At 39.6% G+C, this 12,252-nt stretch overlaps 1 protein-coding gene across 10 annotated transcripts in view; it reads left to right on the top strand.

The window, feature by feature from the left end:
• The window catches only part of KLHL32 (kelch like family member 32), a 219,816-nt gene that overhangs the window by 127,914 nt on the left and 79,650 nt on the right, over positions 1–12,252 (top strand). The window lies entirely within an intron of this gene.

Below are 12,252 nucleotides of genomic sequence, written 5' to 3'. Positions count from 1 at the left end.
TGACCTAATCAGTAAAAAAGTCATTATTCACACCACACTGGGCAATATGCATTGTAATTTTTAACAAATAATAGGAAACTGTTAATGTGTTCACAGGAAATACAGTTTTGTCTTGGGCTGCTGTGGTCATTTATCACCACACTTTGTGAAATCACTCATTTGTTCTAATTTGAATGTAAATGACTCTAAGGTTTTACAAATAAGGTGACAGACTCACATAAATGTAATTGCAGGGTTCATCTCCCTCTTTTTATATATCACTCATTAGGTTATGAATTAAATACATCGTATTAAACCAGGGGCATGTCCAATGATGATATTGTAATGGCAAATTACTCTATGCTATTAGAGGTGTATTTTTTATTCATGGACATTAATTTGTCATTAAGCGGCATTAGTTTAGCACTTTTATGGGGAAGACGTGACCTGAAAGAGGAGACGTGCTGCTGCGATGTGAGAGGCAAAGGGTAGGAGTGCTCTAGGTAGAGTATTTTATCACTACAAGGAAAACTGGGCGGGGGGTGTCCTTTTTTAAAATTTGTTTTGTTTTCTGTTTTTACAAGCATAAAAGAGCATTTCCCCAGTTTGAAGGGATTGTTCTGTTTATGATGTGCATTTTTGGATCACCTCGTAAAGCGAAGCCAAAATTCTTGCTATTAATCATTCAGAAACCAAGAATGTAAAGGGAGCAGGAGGGAGGAAGTGACTTCCTGCCCTGAATCTCCCTCCTCTGTGACTGATGCTTATTAGTCATCCCTTGTCTTCATTTTGTTTTACACTAAATGGGCTGCCGTGAGATTTAGTCATTTTCTCTCTTCAGTGAAGGTACAAAGGTTTAAAGAATGTTATTCTCCCATGAGGGTATTAGGAAGACTTCTGGGTATTCTGGTTTTGTTTTTTTTTTCATAAATGGTGATTTTTAGTGTTCTTTTACTTAGAAATTATTTTTTCCCTTTCAACTTCAACAAGTGTTGGATCCTTGAAATAACTTCACAGAAGCAGGAAGTATCTGAGTGCTGGTTTTGCATCACTTTCCTCTTGGGCTAACGTGGCTGAAAGTGTCTTACCCACCCCAGTTATGCTGTGGGGCTCTTGAAAGCAGGAGTCATACCTGACACCTCTTTATTTCTTACCCCCTCCCTCCTTTCACATCACAGGGGCTCAGGGTGTTTACTGGTCAGCTCAGGCTACCATAACAAAATACCGCAGACCAGGTGACCTAAACAGACGTTTATTTCTCACAGTTCTGGAGGCAGGAAGTCTAAGATCAGGTGCTAACATGGGTAGGCTCTGATGAGGGCTCTCTTCCTGTCTTGCACGTGGCCACCTTCTGGCTGTGTTCTCACATGACAGAGAGAGACCACAAGCTCTCTGGTATCTCTTCTTAGGAGAACACCGATCCCATCATGAGGGCCCCACCCTCATGACCTCATCTAAACCCAGCTGCCTCCCAAAGGCACACCTCCAAATACCATCACACTGGGGCTTAGAACTTAAACATACAAATTTTGGAAGGATGCAGTTCAATCCATAGCAGTGTGTACTATAAACTTCTGCTTAAATATTGAAATTTTGTATTATGGGAAAAAAATAATAAGTCTTTTGTTACCCATTGAATACAGTTTTTTAAGTTGAAAATACTTTCTATGGGGATTGCGTTTAGCACTAAAGATCTTGCATATTTTACAGTATTTTAATAGATTATGATTTTTTAACTAAGTAATATGGCAATGACTTATAGGAGGTTATCTCTTCCAAACAATGTATTATTACAATTTTAATTATTAAATTAGCACTGTCTCCTAGATACATAATATATAGTCGGTGTTCTAAATGGAATAATTTATCCTCAAGGTTGAGAAGTTATAACTTAACATTCATTTTTCTCCACCACTGAGCTATTTTTTCCCACATTAGATAAGACAGATGATTGTACCAACATATATATTTAATATGCTCCTAATCAAATATACTGTGTGCTATTTCATAGTTCACTAGAGCTGATGCTTTTGTATTTGGAGAAAGTTAAAGTACAAATTTTGGAAAATACATTACAGACAGTTTAATCTTTCAGATTTTTTTTTTAAGTCAGTGCACATGATCAGAAAGGGTAGGAATGTATCAGCCTTACTTAATCATTGCCAACTACTAATTATTTGTTCTAATCATGACTATTTGCTGTCTGGCATGGGTAATCTAGACTGTCATATTTGCCAAATGTCATTAATATTTGGCTCTAAAATATATCATAAGTTTTTTAGTAGCCATTTAAGGATCCCAGTCAATTTTTTTCACATGCTATTTGTTGGCTCTTTTTCCCTAAGCCCACTCCAACGGATGTCAGTGACAGTCCAAAAACATGCCGGCTGGCCAAGGAAGTCATTTTGTCATTTTAATTTGTTATATGGATAATCTAGAGTTCACTGTGTCTTCTTTGTGAGTTTTTAAGGAGAAGAATGTCTTGAAGGATTTTTCTAATATTAGTAATTTCTATTTTCAGCTAACTATTTGTTGTCCAGTGGCCAATTTTAAAATCACTTTCAACATATTTTTCTCAAAAATAAAATGTTTCCAATGTTTTGCTGATGCCAGAGTTCAGAATCAGTAAAGCAAACAAAATCAATCACACTTAATTCCATTATCAATACTCAAAATTAGAGGCGTCAAAAGAAAATCTATGTATCATTTAAGATATTCATCCTCCTGCCCACCCTCCACCTGCAAATATTTCTGCCCATAGTTAAATGTCTGCTCTGTTCTCTGAGGCTAAAAACTGCCTTTCAGCAGCTTGATCTGTCAGGAACCTCCTGTGTTTCCCATAGTTTCAGTGTGTTCTCCGCTGGTACCTTTTTTCGTTTTTAAAATAGGATCAATAAGATAGGAGAAACTTTTCTTCATCACCGCAGCCCTCTCCTGTTAACTACCAAACTGGGAACAGTGTCTGTGTGTCCTTACCACTTATTCATTCTTCAGTTCTGTTGAACTCAGTCCTCGGCCTTCATTACTGCTCAAAGGCTGTTCCAACAAAGGTCACCAAAGCCTCCAAATTGTCAAAGGCAGTGGGCCTTTATGGTCTTTAATGTGACCACACTATAGCCTTTCAGTACTGGCAGCTCCTTTCTTTCCTGCACCTCTCTTTTCTCAAGACTCTCTCCTAGTTCTCCTCCTCCTTCTTTTCAGTTCTTTTACAGACTCTTCTTCCATCAGCCCCATGAATATCCCCCTGGGTACTGTGGTGCCACATGGGTGCTCATCTCTTCTGCTCACCTTCGCTTTCTTTCGTCCACATGTGGAGGGCCTCTGTCCCCTCTCCCGCACTCCAGCTTCAGTGTTCATCCCTGTCTCCCGGTTACAGACTATGTTTCTAACCCTGTCCTTTTTCTTTCTCATCTCCTTAATGTGCTCTATTCTTACTGTACTGAATAGCGTGTTTTGTCATCTCTAAGCCAGCTGCTTAGTCAGCGTTTCCTGTTGCATATTCCACAGACATGTGACCTTTCTGAGAGTTAACCCAAGCCAGAAATTCAAGAGTCATCCTAAAATACTCCATCTAAAATACACATAGGCTGTCACCAGAACCTTTCAATCTTACCTCCTTAACTTTTTCTTATACTCTGTTTTTGAAGAGGAGTTGTAGGTTCATGACAAAATTAAGAGGAAGATAGAGAGATTTCCCCTGTACCCCAACATATGAAAAGCCGTCTTCATTATCAACATCCTCTACAAGAGTAGACACGTGTTACAATCAGTGGACTTACCGTCACTATCACGTCACCATTACCCAGAGTCTGCAGTTTATATTAGGGCTCACTCTTGGTATTTTACATCCTGTAGGTTTGGCCAAAATGTGTATCTACCATTATAATGTCATATCTAGTCCTGGAGTGGATTGCCACTTCCTTCTCCAGGGGATCTTCCCAACCCAGGGATCTAACCCGGGTCTCCTGCGTTGTAGACAGACGCTTTACCGTCTGAGCCACCAGGGAAATCCAAGAGTAGTCTCACTACGCTAAAAATCCTCTGGGCTCTGCCTGTTCATCCCTCCTTCCCTATCTTAACCCCTGGAATCACTGATGTTTTTATTGTCTCCATAGTTTCATTTTTTTTTCCAGAAGGTTGTATAGTTAGATTCATACAGTATGTAACCTTTTCAGATTGGCTTCTTTTGCTTAGTAATACACATTTAAATTTCCCCTCTGTCTCTTCATAGCTTGATAGCTCATTTCTTTTTAGCTCTACATAGTATTCCATTGTCTGGATACTACAGTTTAATTATCCATTCGTTTACTAAAGGACATGTTGGTCACTTCAAGTTTAGGCAATTATGATGAGCTGTTATAAACATCTGTGTGCAGGACTTTGCATAAACTCCCTTAATTTTTAAAAATCTCTATCATTCTATTTCTATTACCACTGTCTTAGTTCAGATCCTCAATACTTATTTCCTGGGCTAGAGGAGCTTCCTGGTAACCAATGAACCTACCTGTCTTCACTCTTGCCTCACTCCAAAACAAGGTTTATTCATCTTAAAGTGGTTCAAATGTTCCATTAAAAAAAAAAATTCATTGTGTACAGCATGTGAGATCTTAGTTCCCCAGCCAGGGATGAAACCCATGCCCCCCGTATTGATTGGGAGTGTGGTGTCTCAACCACCGGACTACCAGGGAAGTCCCAACACAGGTTCTGTTTTTACTATGAAACATCCTATCTCTTTAGCCTTTTAAAAAACAGTTTATTACCCACATGCTATAACACAGTCATTGCAAACTTCATGCATATCCCCATACTCAAACCTCTTTACGTGACGTCTCCTTCTCCATGGATTATTCTTCTCTCACAGTGTCACCCTGTGAGTTCCTCTTCAACCTGCAAGGACTTTGCTCATGTCATTTCCTCTTCTGATCGATCTCAGAGTTCGATTTCTCTCCTTTTCATTAATTATGGGGCACTCTTCTGGGGTGCTGATCACACCATATTACCTGTGTTGATTTACTTTTCCATCTCCCTGTGATATAAATTCATGTCTCAGAGTTATGTGACCTTGGGCAAAGATCACATAAAAAGAGGTTACACAACCTCTTTGCCCACGTACCTCATCCATAAAATTCAGATATGATATCGTATATACAATGTACATCTTAGGGGCGTTGGAGTGTTCATGATATGGTGCATGCAAAGTATATTATAGCATAGTACCCTACACACAGTAGGTATCCTGAAAACCAGAGCCCGTACAGTGGCATGCTTCACTTGTGAATTTCTCTATTAATTCCACAGTTACCTTGCTACCCACTTCCATCACTCCTGTCTTCCTTCATTCCTGGAAATGTTGCAAACTTTACTACCTACTTCCAATCAACAGCATATTGGACAGGCCTGTTCCTGGAAATTTTGGAAATAATAACCATTCTGGAAAATGTATTTTTCCTATGGGCCACTTCTCTTGGCTTTGTAGATGTGCATGTATTATTTTAGAAAAAAAGTCACAAATAATTATATGAACCATCTCTTTCTCCCTTCCTCTGATAAGTGAAAACATAACACTGAACTGATACTTTAATAAATAGTAAACATTGATGCTTTTAAAAGCAACATAATAATTGATGTTGCTGCTTCGTAAATAGGAAGTTTTTGTTTTATTGTTTTTCCCCTGCCCTTCCTGTAAATAGAACATCTTGCTCCTTCCTCATTTACAGGATTCAGGGAGAAATTAGAAAAGTTTATTTCTAGCTCTAGTGCATTGTAGTTGCTTAGAAACATGTTTGTTTGAGTTCCTTCTCCATGTGCCAAGTGAGTTCCTGTGAGAGGGATTTTTTGTAAAATAGCCACATGGTGTCCTGAGTTCCCTGATTAGGGGATATATAAGCAGTGCATTTGTTTCACAGAAGAAAAATGTGAGTTATTCCTTACCGGAAGACTGCTGTCCATATGTCTGCCTCCCTCCCGGTGTCTGTCCTTCCCTGATGTCTCTCCCACCTCCACTTCCCACTGTCCCTCCACAGATATCCTTTAGAGCAGGCTGCCAACCTTTTCTTGCTGCAGTTCAGGGGACATGTGCTCAGGCCCTATGAACTGATTGCTTATCTGTGTCATTAATTTAGCTCCAGGTACAGGTTAAGTTCAGTGGTAAAGAATCTGCTTGCCAATGCAAGAGACACAGAGGCACAGGTTCGATCCCTAGGTTGGGAGGATCCCTTGGAGGAGGAAATGACAACCTGCTCCAGTATTCTCTGCCATGGACAGAGGAGCCTGGTGGGCTACAGTCCATGGGGTCGCAAAGAGTTGGACATGACTGAGCGACTGAGCTCACACATACATGCACGTTCCATGGCCTCGGTCCCATACATTCAGTATATTGCTTGCCCACTTCAGATCTGGGATGAGGGACTGGGGTCTTGCAGCTTGTTCTGCTGCTTGAATATGTTTTTGCAGGTTAGAGCTATTCCTTTCTTCACTCAGATGTGTACTCTGTATCAGTGGTTCTTAAACTTGACCATGTATGGAATCACCTGAATAGCTGGTTAAAACAGACTGCTGGGCCTGCCCATACAGTTTGATTCAAGAGATCTAAGGAGCCTGGATAGCTGCATCCTAACAAGTTCCCAGGTGATGCTAATGTTACTGCTTTGGGGACCACAGTTTGAAAATCACTGTTCCAGATACTCTTGCCACCTTACTACACATCAGTTCCCAGCCTGTTAAGTAACTGACTTCAGATTTTGAAAGTTCATAACATCTAGATAAATTTGAACTGGTCCCAGTTATAAATATATAAAATTTTTTACATTATATAGTAAAATTTGTAAATGTGATATAAAATATTGATATTATATATCCTACATGGCATCCAAAATATAAAAAACCAAAAACTGCAGAGTTAAAACAAACAAAAAAAACCCTTACCAATCTTCATTGTTACGTATAATAATGGTTGACAAAGTCCATGTGAATAAACTGAGAGATTGTTGAAATTCTGCAGCATTGAGCTAATTTTCAGTGACTGACTTTGAGTAGCACAGCTTATGATGTATGGAAATGCATCATAATTACTTCCAGGCTCTACAATTCTTTAAAAATATTTTAAACTGATTTGGCCTCTCATCATTCAAAAAAGCTTTGTGATTCTTGAAATTTTCATTTTAAAGCCCCAGTTGCTCAGATAGACTGTTTTTCAACTAAAAAAAGAAAAGTATACATTAGTTTCCTCTATAGAGTCCATAATTTAGTGGTAATCGCCTGAAGTGCTGAGGCAGCTCGGGTAAACTTTTTGATAGCATTTTGCAGCACATAGTGGCCAGGGCCAGAATTATTAGTTGTTGATGATAGCTGTGTTTCTGTATGTCTTTCATACTGGATTTCCAGCTTACTACAGACTTTTCCAAGGAACAATATAAAATTATTCATGAGCCTTGGATATTTATGCATACAATTGATTATGAAAATGTACTAGTAACCTAATTGTAGAGTTCCTCTGTTATACAGCACAAATATATTTATACAGGCCTTCAAAGACTTCAAGAATTAGAGCATGCTGGGGTTTTTCTTATATTTTTGAATCGCTGCTAATATCTTGTTTTAGTCTAAGTACATTGTATTTATGCATATTTATATCAATACACAAATATATAGTTGTATTCAGTTGTCCATATATTTTTATGTTTGTATACAAATATATCTATCTCTGTATATTTATACAAATAAAAATATCTGGTTTTACATTATTTTATCATATCACAAATAAACTGGCCTGCAGTGTCAATGATTTGCTCATCTTTTTTTCCATAGCTATTAGATTTTATCCCATCAGCTCTAATATATTATGAAGAAAGCTCACAGGTTCCTTTACATGCTTGATATGTCTGATGACTTTTTTTCTACATGATTCATCTCCAGGCATTGGATTTTATTTGTTTCAGCATGTTCCGAAGGTCCAACCCTTCACCACACATCCACGACAAAGCCCTTTATGTTGCTTTCTCTAATCCTGGAGTGCAATCCTTTTCTGCAGCACCAGGTCATGTAGTCACATAATACCTTGATTTATAACTCGGTTGTAATCCAAATAGGAAACAGGTGGAATCACAACTGGGTATGGTGCCTTGGATATTAATGGCTTGGCTCAGCAGTGGAATTTCTAAAGCTGTATACACTCTTTTTTGCCTTAATTATGCATTCATTAAAAGCTTTTATACCCAACAGAATAAAGTAAATATTTTTTGATCTCCATAGTGTGCTCCCAGACTGTAGATTTGCACAGCAGGGTCTTGATAATCTGAATAAATTGTATTTCCCCAAGGAGTTTATCTTTCAAATAAGGTCATAAAGAAATGCAGCTCCTCCATCCTTAGATTTCTCTGTGTGCCTTTTTGGCTGTATATAATACAGAGCATGGGAACCAGAGTACATTCTAGTAATACCTAGCTGGTGATGGTCTGGTATAATGTCTCAATCTATTCTCCCTTTTTATCTCTGATAAAGTGTTTTGTAAGTACAAAAGTAACGATGGTTTACAACAACTATGATTTTTGCTGTCATTTATAGAAACATAAAGTCTATATTAGACATTCAGCATTTTCCTCTCTTTACCCTGTGAGTAAAATTTGTGGAATATGCAAAGCTATAGCTTAAGAAGATTAATAGTATTTTAAAAAGGAATAACAGTAATGGTGACTTAGTCACTAAGTTGTGTCTGACTCTTGCAACCCCATGGACTGTAGCCTGTCAGGCTCCTCTCTTCATGGGATTCTCCAGGCAAGAATACTGGAGCGGGTTGTCATTTCCTCCTCCAGGGGATCTTCCTGACCCAGTAATCAAACCCAGGTCTCCTGCATTGCAGGCAGATTCTTTACTGACTGAGCTACAATGAAAGCCCAAAATAACAATAGTGAGATAGCTACTATGTTGAGCATCTACTGTGTAGAAGGTCCTTTACGTATGGTTTTGGCAATCCTTACCGCAGATCACCTTTCCCATTTTTCTAATAAAAAAATTAGACTCACCTTTTCCATTTAAAGAATTGGACTTCCTTTTTCCATTTTTCTACTGAGAGGTTCATCACTTGCTAAAGCCAGCCATATGTATCAGCTTCAACGCATATGCTTTCCCTGCCACACCAGACTGAAGATGCAGCCAGTTCCTTGTCCACACAACTTACAACCTAGAGAAGGAGACAGGAAAAATAAAAAATTATAAACTCAAATAAACATTCAGAAGTTGAACTTACAATTTTTATCAGTTATAAAGAATAACAATATACCTACTATTGAATTGTAGCCCCAAAACAACATACAGTTGTGAAAAGTTTGCTGCTGCTAAGTCACTTCAATCGTGTCCAACTCTGTGCGAACTCATAGACGGCAGCCTACCAAGCTCCCCCATCCCTGGGATTCTCCAGGCAAGAACACTGGAGTGGGTTGCCATTTCCTTCTCCAATGCATGAAAGTGAAAAGTCAAAGTGAAGTCGCTCAATTGTGTCCGACTCTTAGTAACCCCATGGACTGCAGCCCACCAGGCTCCTCCGTCCATGGGATTTTTCAGGCAAGAGTACTGGAGTGGGGTGCCATTGCCTGTGAAAAGTTTAGGCAATAACTATTTTTTTTCTCTCTCTCTTTCTGGGCTGCCATATTTGTATATTTATTTTATTTCTGGTTGTGTTGGGTCTTCGTTGCTGTGTGTGGGCTTTCTCTAGTTGCGTAGAGTGGAGGCTGCTCTTCCTTGCAGTGCATGGGCTTCTCATTGTGGTGGCTTCTCTTGTAGAGCGTGGGCCCTTGGCATACAGGCTTTAGTAGTTGCGGTGCATGGGCTCAGTAGTTGTGGCTCCCAGGCTCTAGAGCACAGGCTCAGTGGTTGTGGTGCACAGGCTTACTTGCTCTGCAACATGTGGGTTTTCCCCAACAGGATCAAACCCATGTCCCCTGCATTGGCAGGCGGATTCTTAACCACCAGACCGCCAGAGAAGCCACCTGGGCTACCATATTTATTTCCAGTGTAGCTAACATTCTAGGCATTTTAAATATTTATATATTAAATATATTTAATCAGTTTATTTAGTATGTAATAAATTATTCAAATATTTTTAAATATTAGAATACTTTTAGAGAAGTAGGATAATCAGTGTTTTCCCTGTAGACTAAGAAATAAAGGCAATAAAAGTTGAATTTTTAAAGGAAGGTCTGATAATCTTTATGATTTATTCACTATCCACCAATCAAAATTTAAAAGTAGCCACTTGATGAAGATGGAGAGGAAGATCTAAAGAAGTACAGATTCAGTCTGCACCTTTATGCACAAGGGCTGAGTAAATGGTTCAAGTATGCAAATAGTTCCCGAAATTAGAAGTCAGCAGAGGGAACAGGCTTTCCAGCTGGTGTGGTTTGGCTTTCTTAGGAAAAGGAATCTGATCCTGGTTGTCATCCTCTTTCCCAACACTGAGGGTGTTTGTTGTACTTTTGGTATACAGCATAGACATTTATATGTGCTGGTTATCACTCAGTACGGAGAGAAGTAAGGTTCCTTTCAGCATTCTAAGAAGCCTGTGAAAAGACAGAAGATGCAAGATTCACTGTGGAAGCCAGGCCTGATACATCTGGCACAAGTGGGTGTTTGTTCCCCCATTTTTATCAGTCATATAAAAGCCATGATGGGTAGTTAGCATCAGTTCAGTTCAGTTCAGTCACTCAGTTGTGTCCGACTCTTTGCGACCCCATGAATCACAGCACGCCAGGCCTCCCTGTCCATCACCATATCCTGGAGTTCACTCAAACTTATACCCATCGAGTCAGTGATGCCATCCAGCCATCTTATCCTCTGTCGTCCCCTTCTCCTCCTGCCCACAATCCCTCCCAGCATCAGAGTCTTTTCCAATGAGTCAGCTCTTCCCATGAGGTGGCCAAAGTACTGGAGTTTCAGCTTCAGCATCATTCCTTCCAAAAGAACACCCAGGGCTGATCTTTAGAATGGACTGGTTGGATCTCCTTGCATCAAGAGAGATCTAATATTGAAGTTCAGATTTAATATTTGAGACCGCCTTTCTCAGTAAATTGTGAGCTATCAGTTAATGTTTCTCTGTTGTAAAATCAGACCTATAACCGAATTGTCTTTTCCTCTTTCCACTTGAAGTCATGGATATGCTTTAAAAAAAAAAATTTTTTTTTAAATTACAAGGGAAGTATCTCCTAGATTATACTAGGTTAGAAGATAGCAGATCCAGAGAACCTTTTATAATCTGTCAATGAGCCTACTCTGGAAATTAACACCTGGAGTGGCATATCAATGAGAATTTAGCCTAATCTGGGAGGAGTCTCCCAGCACTGTGGGACAAAAATTGTCATGAAATGTCTCCCACGTGTTGGTCGAATTCCTGACCAAGAGGAGAGACCGGGAATTGGAATATTCCCTACCATATCAGTAAACAAGGATGTCACACTCATCAGTGATTGCAGCCCTCCCATGTGAGTTCCTGAGCCTAAGGGCACTGAGGAAGGGGACAAATACCTGTGATCCAGCAGCCACCAGGACTGCAGTCACTCCCTACGGTGAGCCCCAAGGGAGCTCAGGATGTGAAAAACCACATCCTGAGCTCTGAGATGCAAGGAAAGGAATGATTTTGGTAAGCCCAGACAATGCATCTTCCCATATGTAGAAAGGCACTAAATTCCTTAATTTGAGATCTCTGGTTTTCTTTAATTAACAGTTATCTTCTGATGTTCAGAAAACCTTCCCTTTGTTGTAATACTTCTATATAACCTGACTCCTCCTTCCTCACCCCCTCAGAGAACCTTGCCTCCTCAGAGCAGTTCTCTCAGGGTTACTTGAGATGCTCTCTCCTGGGCTTGAAGTCCTAAAAATTCCCGCCAAATAAAACATAACTCTCAAAATACAAAAAACAAATGTGTTGGTTTTTAAAATTCATAATCCAACAAATATTTTAAAATTACAATCTGTGATAAAGCATTGTCATTGGATACAGGATACAAAAAGCATAAGATATAAAACCTACCTTTTACTACCTTCAGTTTAGTTCAGTCCAGTTCAGTCGGTTAGTCGTGTCCAACTCTTTGCGACCCCATGAATCACAGCATGCCAGGCCTCCCTGTCCATCACCAACTCCCAGAGTTCACTCAAAATCACATCCATCAACTCGGTGATGCCATCCAGCCATCTCATCGTCTACGTCGTCCACTTCACCTCCTGCCCCTAATCCCTCCCAGCATCAGAGTCTTTTCCAATGAGTCAACTCTTCACATGAGGTGA

Source organism: Ovis aries, chromosome 8 (assembly GCF_016772045.2).
Source record: "Ovis aries strain OAR_USU_Benz2616 breed Rambouillet chromosome 8, ARS-UI_Ramb_v3.0, whole genome shotgun sequence".
Taxonomy (NCBI): Eukaryota; Metazoa; Chordata; class Mammalia; order Artiodactyla; family Bovidae; genus Ovis; species Ovis aries.
Note: the sequence above shows the minus strand (reverse complement) of the source record. Positions and strands in the feature narration are given on the sequence as shown.